The sequence below is a fragment of the Rhododendron vialii genome, chromosome 6a (assembly GCF_030253575.1).
Source record: "Rhododendron vialii isolate Sample 1 chromosome 6a, ASM3025357v1".
NCBI classification, from domain to species: Eukaryota; Viridiplantae; Streptophyta; class Magnoliopsida; order Ericales; family Ericaceae; genus Rhododendron; species Rhododendron vialii.
In genome coordinates, this window is record NC_080562.1 from 23,973,711 (window position 1) to 23,982,842 (window position 9,132).

A 9,132-nucleotide genomic window follows, 5' to 3' on the forward strand; every position below is an offset into this window, starting at 1 on the left:
GCGCATCACCCAAAGCGCATTATAAATTGGGTAAAAGAATTTCTCTTGTTTAAAAGGCCCTAGTTGTGGAACGACGCAATAAAATAAAATAGGCCTCCCGAATCTTGACGCTATTAACATGGTACGAAAATTGGTTGCGTATATTTGGATTTTCATGTAGGAGTATATGCTTGAGTCCTGGTTTTGCAGAAGGTATGCCTGAGTTCTAAAAGTTTCGCCTGAAACAGATGCTAAGGACAACGAGAAAAAAACAAAGCCTATTCATGAACTTGTTTTGCGCAAGTACGGTTCAGGGATTTTAGGGTTTCAAGTTTTACCTATTATTCATTCTGTCCGGAACAACAATTCAATGAAGAAATATTGTATGCGGGAGAATGGTTAATTCACTTGACCTGGTTTTCTAGTTTTATTTACTGAGACGCAACGTATGATGAATTATAGTTGCTTTCAATATTTGCTCCTGCTTTTTGTTTGCGAACCGGTCAAATTTTCTTTTTCCGACCCTAATTATGGCCATAATTTTTATTTTTACCAATTTTATATTTGAAATAAAACTTTAGTTATTTTAATTATAGTGGAGTATAATTTTGGGAACTAACTAGGAACCCTAACAATTAAATTCCTACTCTACTAAAACCCTAAACCAAAAACCCGAACTAAACCCACTCCTTCCCCCCACCTCTTTCCCACACTCTGCCTTTCCACCTCCCCACCCTCTCCCCCTGATTTCAGGGATTGAAATCATTCCCTCCGAAGTCCATCTCCATCATCTTCTTCAAACCTAGTGTGCATTGGGGTACTACGTTGCGATGCCCCAAAATCATTAAATAATTACTTCATTTTGAGATTTTGAAAATGGTCTTCATATATGCACAATGTATTGAACTAAATTACGATTTTAAAAAACCCATCACATCGACGAACTAAAATTAGATTTTTAATGTTTTAGAAAAACGTAAATTTTAGAAATAGTCCTTCAAATTTACATGAATTTTCATTTTCGTCCCTCTAGTACTACTTGTGTCAATTTTAGCTCTATAGTTTACATTTTGCCTCAATTTTGTCCTTCTCGCTAATGGCATCAATGAAACAAACGGAATTGAAGGGCAAAATGATCATTTTCCCTTACAAAGGGACTAAAGTGATATTTCATGTGAACAAGAGGGACTTCTAGGATTTTACCTTTGACTTTCGCTTTTGCAAAGGAAAATAAAAGAAGCCATACATAATCAAAATGAAAATTCTAAAACTTTTATTATATTTCATATCACAAATATATTACTCCTAGGAAATTCGAAAAGCAATCCCTTTATCTAATGTCTTGGAATCATTAATTTTTTTTCAATCAGAGTTTTACTACTCCTATTTCATGTCTCATTATTTTTCCTTTTCCAGGATTAGAAAGAAGAAGTTGTTTAGTACTCCGTATTTAGATATCGTGTAATTTTGTTTGATTAAGAAAAACAGACCTTATTGAATATTGCATGATAAAGTGCATTAAAATATGGGGATAGTGTATTTATTTAGTTGTTCATGTATTTTAGTTGATTCACATGCTTATGCCCTTCAATGTATAAATATGGAATTTTTGGGAAATATTTTACAAATGAGAAGTTAAAAAGGCATTAAGGGTGATTTCGTTTCACTGACCAATCATATATTCTAATCCTCCGGGTTAAGTCGTGACTGTCACGTCCTCGATTTTTAACATAAATTAATAATACCATTTGAAATACAAAGTCCTCACAATCGTACATACATTACCCTAAAATACAGTACAGTTTCCAAACATTCACAAACTGACTTACAATTACAACTTTTCAAAATAGGAGTTTCATAACAAGCGGTTTGTTTTACAAGAAATATAAAGTACTCTCCAAAATAGCTTTACTTGATAATGCCAGCATATACTTCAAGCACTCCATGACCATGACCTGCAATGAACCTGAAATGGTAGGTTGAGCAAACACGTGCCCAGTAGAGAATTCTATGCTCAAACTATATGTAAATTTGATGAATCATGCACCATGAATGAGTGAATATTGACAGATAGGCCCATAGTACGAGTGGCTACCAACAAGCGGCAAGCTATAGTCTAAGGGGTCCTAGACTCCACATAAATGTCACTAGCTGTTTGCCTCTTTAACTAAATACATCAATAGACTCACGTCGTTCCACATTTGTCTATAATCAATTCATAAGCATCTTATTATTCTTCGTACGGTACTACAATCTTTCTCGTGTCCACATTGATCTTCATCAAATCTCTTTATTGCAAAACCATTCCTTTCTTTTAATCAGGTGTTTCCCATCGACAATCACTTGGGTCACCTCGGGTTTATTTCCCTCGAGCGTAGGGTCACCCCGAGTCTATTACTTCAATAATAATAATCACTTGGGTCACCTCGGGTCTAGTTCCCTTGAGCGTAAGGTCACCCCGAGTCTATTCCCTCAATAATAATAATCAATTGGGTCACCTCGGGTCTAGTTCCCTCAAGCGTAGGGTCACCCCGAGTCTATTCCCTCAATAATAATAATCACTTGGGTCACCTCTCACACTTTTCATAATCATCATAAAACTTCAATTAATCATTACCTAACTCTCCAAATATGCATGTTCATGTCTTTTCACTAGTTTACCAATTCGCATCAGACATAGCGTATTAAGCCCATATATATAATCCTACAATACTCTATTCATTAGTTCATACACTCGAACCTCGGAGGGTGCCAAAAGGATTGAAGACTTGATGAGTCGTGAGGACACCAGTAGAGGTGGCTGCCGAGCTTAGGAAGGTGGCTGCCGAGCTTAGGGAGGTTGCCACCGCGCTTGAGGAGGAGCTTGCCAAGCTCGGTAGAGACCTCCCAGGCTCGATAGATTTTACACTTGACCTACCGGTAGGTGGAAAGCTCCTATCGGCACTTTCCACCTACCGGTAGAAGTTGAATACGTTGAGTAGCTTGACCTACCGGTAGGTGAAAAGTTCCTACCGGTAGAGATTGAATACGTTGAGCAGCTTTTGAGCTGCTGCTGTACGTTTAAGCTGGTTGAGGAGAAAATTTCTTACTTGTTCTACCGGCAGGCAAGAAGTTCCCACTGGTAGGGAGAGTGTTTTTCAGACGATTTTTGACAGGATTTTCAGATTTCGATCCAATCTCAATACAAACAATACAAGCTCAAAAATGATACAAAAACACTCAAATAACATATAAAGAGAGGTAGAATTCCCTACCTCAAGTATCCAAGTCGAAATTGAAGAGATTGAGCGAGCCCTAGCTTCCGGAACCTAAACCGAACAAGATGCACCGCATCGAGCTCTATCCAATGAAATTTGAACCACAATACACGTGTAAAAGATGGAGTTAAGGTTGATTGTTGTGGGTTTCGAGTTTGGAGATGAGTTTTGGGTGAGAGAGTGAGAGAAGTGGAGAGAGCCGAGAGAGTGAGAGAACGGGAAAGAGAGAAGAGAAATGGGAAATGAATTCCCTGCCACTCACACCACACCATATATACCACCACATCCACATTTACGTCATTCTCACAATTTTCCTCAATTACGAACATTAAAATTTAATAAAGAAATTTACGGATCTCTACATTCTACCGTCCTTAAAGGAATTTCGTCCTTGAAATTTGCTAAACTAATCCAAGTCCGACCAGCACATAACACACGGATACCCCTCAACCATAACACGGTTCATCATGCAACAATTCAATAATCAAAATCAACGTCAAACATTCGTACCAATCAAACCACAACAATACGTATCAGATTTTCACTATAGGACACATCGGCTTGGAACGCATCACAAATATCCAAAAATTATGGCAACAATGTTTAAGCGGCGCACGATCTATACGTTTTCTTTCATCAGCGAAATTTACCCATACGGTCATCTATTTCAGCGTAGAGATCTAGTCCTTAATCATCGCCTGATAGTCCAATTGACTTCCCGAGACTTCCATTTAGAATGGGTGGTGATCAAGCGCCTCTTCCAAGAGGATTTCATCGATAATCACCTGGCTATCCAAAAGACACACATAGTATCCGATACTTAACCTATCTCTCAAGTGGTGAACGCTTCCTTTTCTTCCTAAGACAAGACAAACTCCAATGCGGTAACACCTTACGAAATACGTAATCTCCCATTTGAAGTGACAATGGGTGTCGACGTCAATTGACATTGTCCTTTGGTCGGTCTTGCACGGTTAGCAGTCTTGATGAATCACTTTGATTTGTTCGGTTGTTTCTCTCGAGTTTTTGAACGTCATTGGCAAATAGATTTCATCACACTCCTCAATACTAAATCTAGCGGTTCCAGAACTCACACCAATTCTTCTAAGAGTCGCATTAACTTCTCACTCCAGGTTAGGTTATTCTAGGCTATTAGAAGTGTTACCCAAATTATGCAACCTAGAGGGGGGGTGAATAGGATTGCTAGTAATAATTACCAATAAAAATTTATCTCTAACAATATATGCAAACAATAAGTATGCAATCAAAATAGAGAGATAGAGAGATAGAACCCGTTTATAGTGGTTCGGTCCGGATTTGTCCACGGTCCGGCCCTACTCCACTTCTCCTCAAGCAATTACTTGAAGGTTAGACTAATCTTTAAAAGATTACAACTTGTAAGTCTTGCGGGTGCTTACAAGAACCGAATGCCTCTAGCTTTCCCGAGGAGCTAGCACAACCGCAAGAATTTTCTCCGAAAACTTCTCAAAAACAATAACACCCAAATTCCAACCCGAATTTGGTCTTCTAAGCTTTCAAGTGTTTGACTCAAACACTCACTTAGGAAATACAAGTATGTGAAGAAGGTATGAAAATTATCGCTCACGACTTGTACAAATTTTCTCTCAAGAATAATATGAAAGTGGAAGAACAATGAGAATTTTTGGCTTTGATCTTTTGAGAATTTGCTCTTGCAATAATATGGAATGTTGTAGCTTGTGTGTGTTCTCATTAATGAGTTCTTGATGCCTTATATAGCCATCCATATGCTTCCTAGCCGTTGGAAACTAGCCGTTGGAACTAGCCGTTGGAAACTAGCCGTTTGAAACTAGCCGTTGGAAACTAGCCGTTTGAAACTAGCCGTTTGATAGAGTGGTCATCCGGGTGGTCGTCCGGTTGTCACAGCTTTCTGTTCAGACAGCCGGCTTGTCAGCCGGTTCGTCAACCTGTGGCTCACAATTTCATCTAAATAAACCGTTAAAGCATGTATTGAGCTCAATAAAGTCTTTGTAAATATAAATCATGAATCCAAGAGACTTTATGCTATATTTCAAGGTCACGAAAATATTTAATTCGGGAATCGACTTTTCGATAATTTTGTATTTGCCGAATAAAAATATCATTGAATTAATCATCAAAATAATTAATAGAGATGCATATAAATTTTCACAAATTATAATGCATACATTTTTCAACAAGAAGGATTCAATCGTTATCTCAAATGAGACAAGCAAACTCCAAAACTCAAGCAACGTCAATCAAGAGTTCAAGAACGATAACGAGACACCTGAAATTCAAAGAACACGTGGAATCTTTAGGGGAGTTAGGCAACAAACTCAAAGTACCTTTTTATGATAACCCAAGAAATTTGAAATGACTGATCATAACTTTCTTATTGCTCCATAAGTCAACAGAGTGAGTGAATAACCTTTGGCAACTGAACGATGTCGATACTAAGGATAAATACAATGAAGTGAAACAGATCTCTGGTGAACTAACTAACACAAGATCATAAATTGTCCAACACCGGAAACGAAAAGAACTTCCATCAAGTTAAGGCTGAGTGTTACAGAATGAGTCACATGCCTCCAAGGTTGAGGATTCACAACAGAGTGGTTGTCACCTCAAGATTTTGCGCCAATTACAACATAAGAACTCGAACAGGGTAACAAGTTCCTACAGATAGACTAGTAACTGCAACAATGAAGTCCAAACCAACCGAATAAGTCTAGGCAAGCAAACAGATACAAGTTCAAATCACGTGGTTTCATAGTCAAGGAATCAGGGTATATGGTGGCACCAAAGTTGGTAACAATAGCAACAAGGTTCGAATTGAACAGTACCAACGAATTCGCATAACATTGAGTATGTGAGCGCAGATTGGGTTTAATAAAATTAAGTTGCAAATAAGAACTTGCGTAGAATAACAGTTACAAGCAAACAACGAAACTGATAGTCGCAGCGGAGGAACCTAATCTGACCAACGAAAACTTATCTCAAGTATAATATTGTCAAAAACAAGACCTCAAATAGAGAACAAGAAACATTTGTCAACATCAACAGCAAAAGAGTCATAGGATACTTCGCCACAAGAATTTGAATATACCCAAGAAAAACTAAGAATGGATTGCATAACAGTTGACTTAAACATCAAGAATTTAATGGATTTTCTAGAATGTAGATTACGATACAATTCTATCAAGACTCAACTAGGCCAATGATTAAGGGTACATAAAGGAACAATGCTTAGGAAATCGCATTTGGAATATCACCTACTATCATGGATAGAATCAGCCCCTTCGCAAATCACATCTATCCTCGCCATGCTTCAATTAAAGAAGTAAATGACAACACATCATTATGGAATGACTAATGAATGGGTCAAACAATAAGGAAAAGAAGATATCTCAAACAACTGACATTTTTGAGAGCTAGAGAATGATAGGGGTTGGTGATCTAGTTGCAGAATTGCATCTATTGCTGTGTCGGTGTACGCTTATGCTGCTGCACTGGACTCGACTCACCATGCACTCCCGGTCTCTGAAGACAATTTCTCGCCATGTGGCCAGGTTCGCGACAAACATAGCAAAGCCTATCAAGCTGTGGAACTCCTTGATCCTTAGATAAGGTAGGTGACCTAAGGTTAATCTGGTTCAGCAAAGGCTAATTTGGTTCCCTCTGCCTTTTCCTCCCTTGACTTCCAAAACTCCCTGGCGACGTACTCATTCTAACGGTTGGTTGCCTTGGTGCACCCTGGGATTGCGGCTGGTTGATGATTTGCCTAGTTCCTGGTTGTTGTGCTAAGCCTAACTCATCTCGCATTATCTTCCCCAGAGGACAATTCCTCACGACATGGTCAAACTCCCCGCAAGTAAAACAAGATTTTTGATCCCTTTGACATTGTGAACGAATATGACTAGGCTGACCACAACGGTGACACATAATCTGACGCTTATAGAGAACTCCTGGAGTCTCTGAATTAGAAGATAGTTTTAAGCCCTGCTAGCCCTGCAAGGACTGATTTGGTACCCTTGGTTTCTTGCTTCCTAAACTTTCAACACTCTCAAAAGGTGACCTCGTGCTAACAACTCGATGCATAGCTTCCCCCTCATTCACACCGCCCTGCGTACCCTCTAGTGTCTTAACACCTTTCACGCACTCAAAGATCTCAGGAAACATTACCTCATCCCTAGTATATTGACTTGCCTTATTGTCCTTGTAAGCATTACAGCCCTGCTGATCATGATCCACAGTCTCACCCCACCTAACTCCACGTCTCAGAAACATCCTATTATAAAAATATAAGAAAGAAGAACACCAACATTAATCACTTCACTATCAGATGCAAAGCTCCAACCTTCCCATTGAAGGTTAACAACTCTACGCCACTCTACCGTAATATAAATGCAATGACACATTGATGGACAATATCATTCATGCAAACACACATGTGATTTTGCAAAAAGATGCAGCGATTTTTGAACCCATGAGACTAGAAGTCTCCCCACGGTCACGAGGTGTTCTAAACTTATGCTCTAATACCAAGTTGTCACGCCCTCGATTTTTAACATAAATTAATAATACCATTTGAAATACAAAGTCCTCACAATCATACATACATTACCCCAAAATACAGTACAGTTTCCAAACATTCACAAACTGACTTACAATTACAACTTTTCAAAATAGGAGTTTCATAACAAGCGGTTTGTTTTACAAGAAATATAAAGTACTCTCCAAAATAGCTTTACTTGATAATGCCAGCATGTACTTCAAGCACTCCATGACCATGACCTGCAATGAACCTGAAATCGTAGGTTGAGCAAACACGTGCCCAGTAGAGAATTCTATGCTCAAACTATATGTAAATTTGATGAATCATGCACCATGAATGAGTGAATATTGACAGATAGGCCCATAGTATGAGTGGCTACCAACAAGCTGCAAGCTATAGTCTAAGGGGTCCTAGACTCCATATAAATGTCACTAGCCATTTGCCTCTTTAACTAAATACATCAATAAACTCACGTCGTTCCACATTTGTCTATAATCAATTCATAAGCATCTTATTATTCTTCGTACGGTACTACAATCTTTCTCATGTCCACATTGATCTTCATCAAATCCCTTTATTGCAAAACCATTCCTTTCTTTTAATCAGGTGTTTCCCATCGACAATCACTTGGGTCACCTCGGGTTTATTTCCCTCGAGCGTAGGGTCACCCCAAGTCTATTCCCTCAATAATAGTAATCACTTGGGTTACCTCGGGTCTAGTTCCCTCGAGCGTAGGGTCACCTCAAGTCTATTCCCTCAATAATAATAATCAATTGGGTCACCTCGGGTCTAGTTCCCTCGAGCGTAGGGTCACCCCGAGTCTATTCCCTCAATAATAATAATCACTTGGGTCACCTCGGGTCTAGTTCCCTCGAGCGTAGGGTCACCCCGAGTCTATTCCCTCATTAATAATAATCAATTGGGTCACCTCTCACATTTTTCATAATCGTCATCATTCCATAATCAACTTCATCATCAATCTATCGGTCATTCCATAAAACTTCAATTAATCATTACCTAACCTCCAAATATGCATGTTCATGCCTTTTCATTAGTTTACCCATTCGCATCAGACATAGCATATTAAGCCCATATGTATAATCCTATAATACTCTATCCATTAATTCCTACACTCGAACCTCGGAGGGTGCCAAAAGGATTGAAGACTTGATGAGTCGTGAGGACACCAGTTATTATATTGATAAGTGCCAAAATATACATATTTTGACCCTCCAAACTACATTTGTTAGTCATTTATTTTGGTTAACTGATTTTTATTATGTGTTTTTTTATGTTTATAGGTTACTCAAGCCCGTTGTCCGAGATTTTGGATAAAAAGAA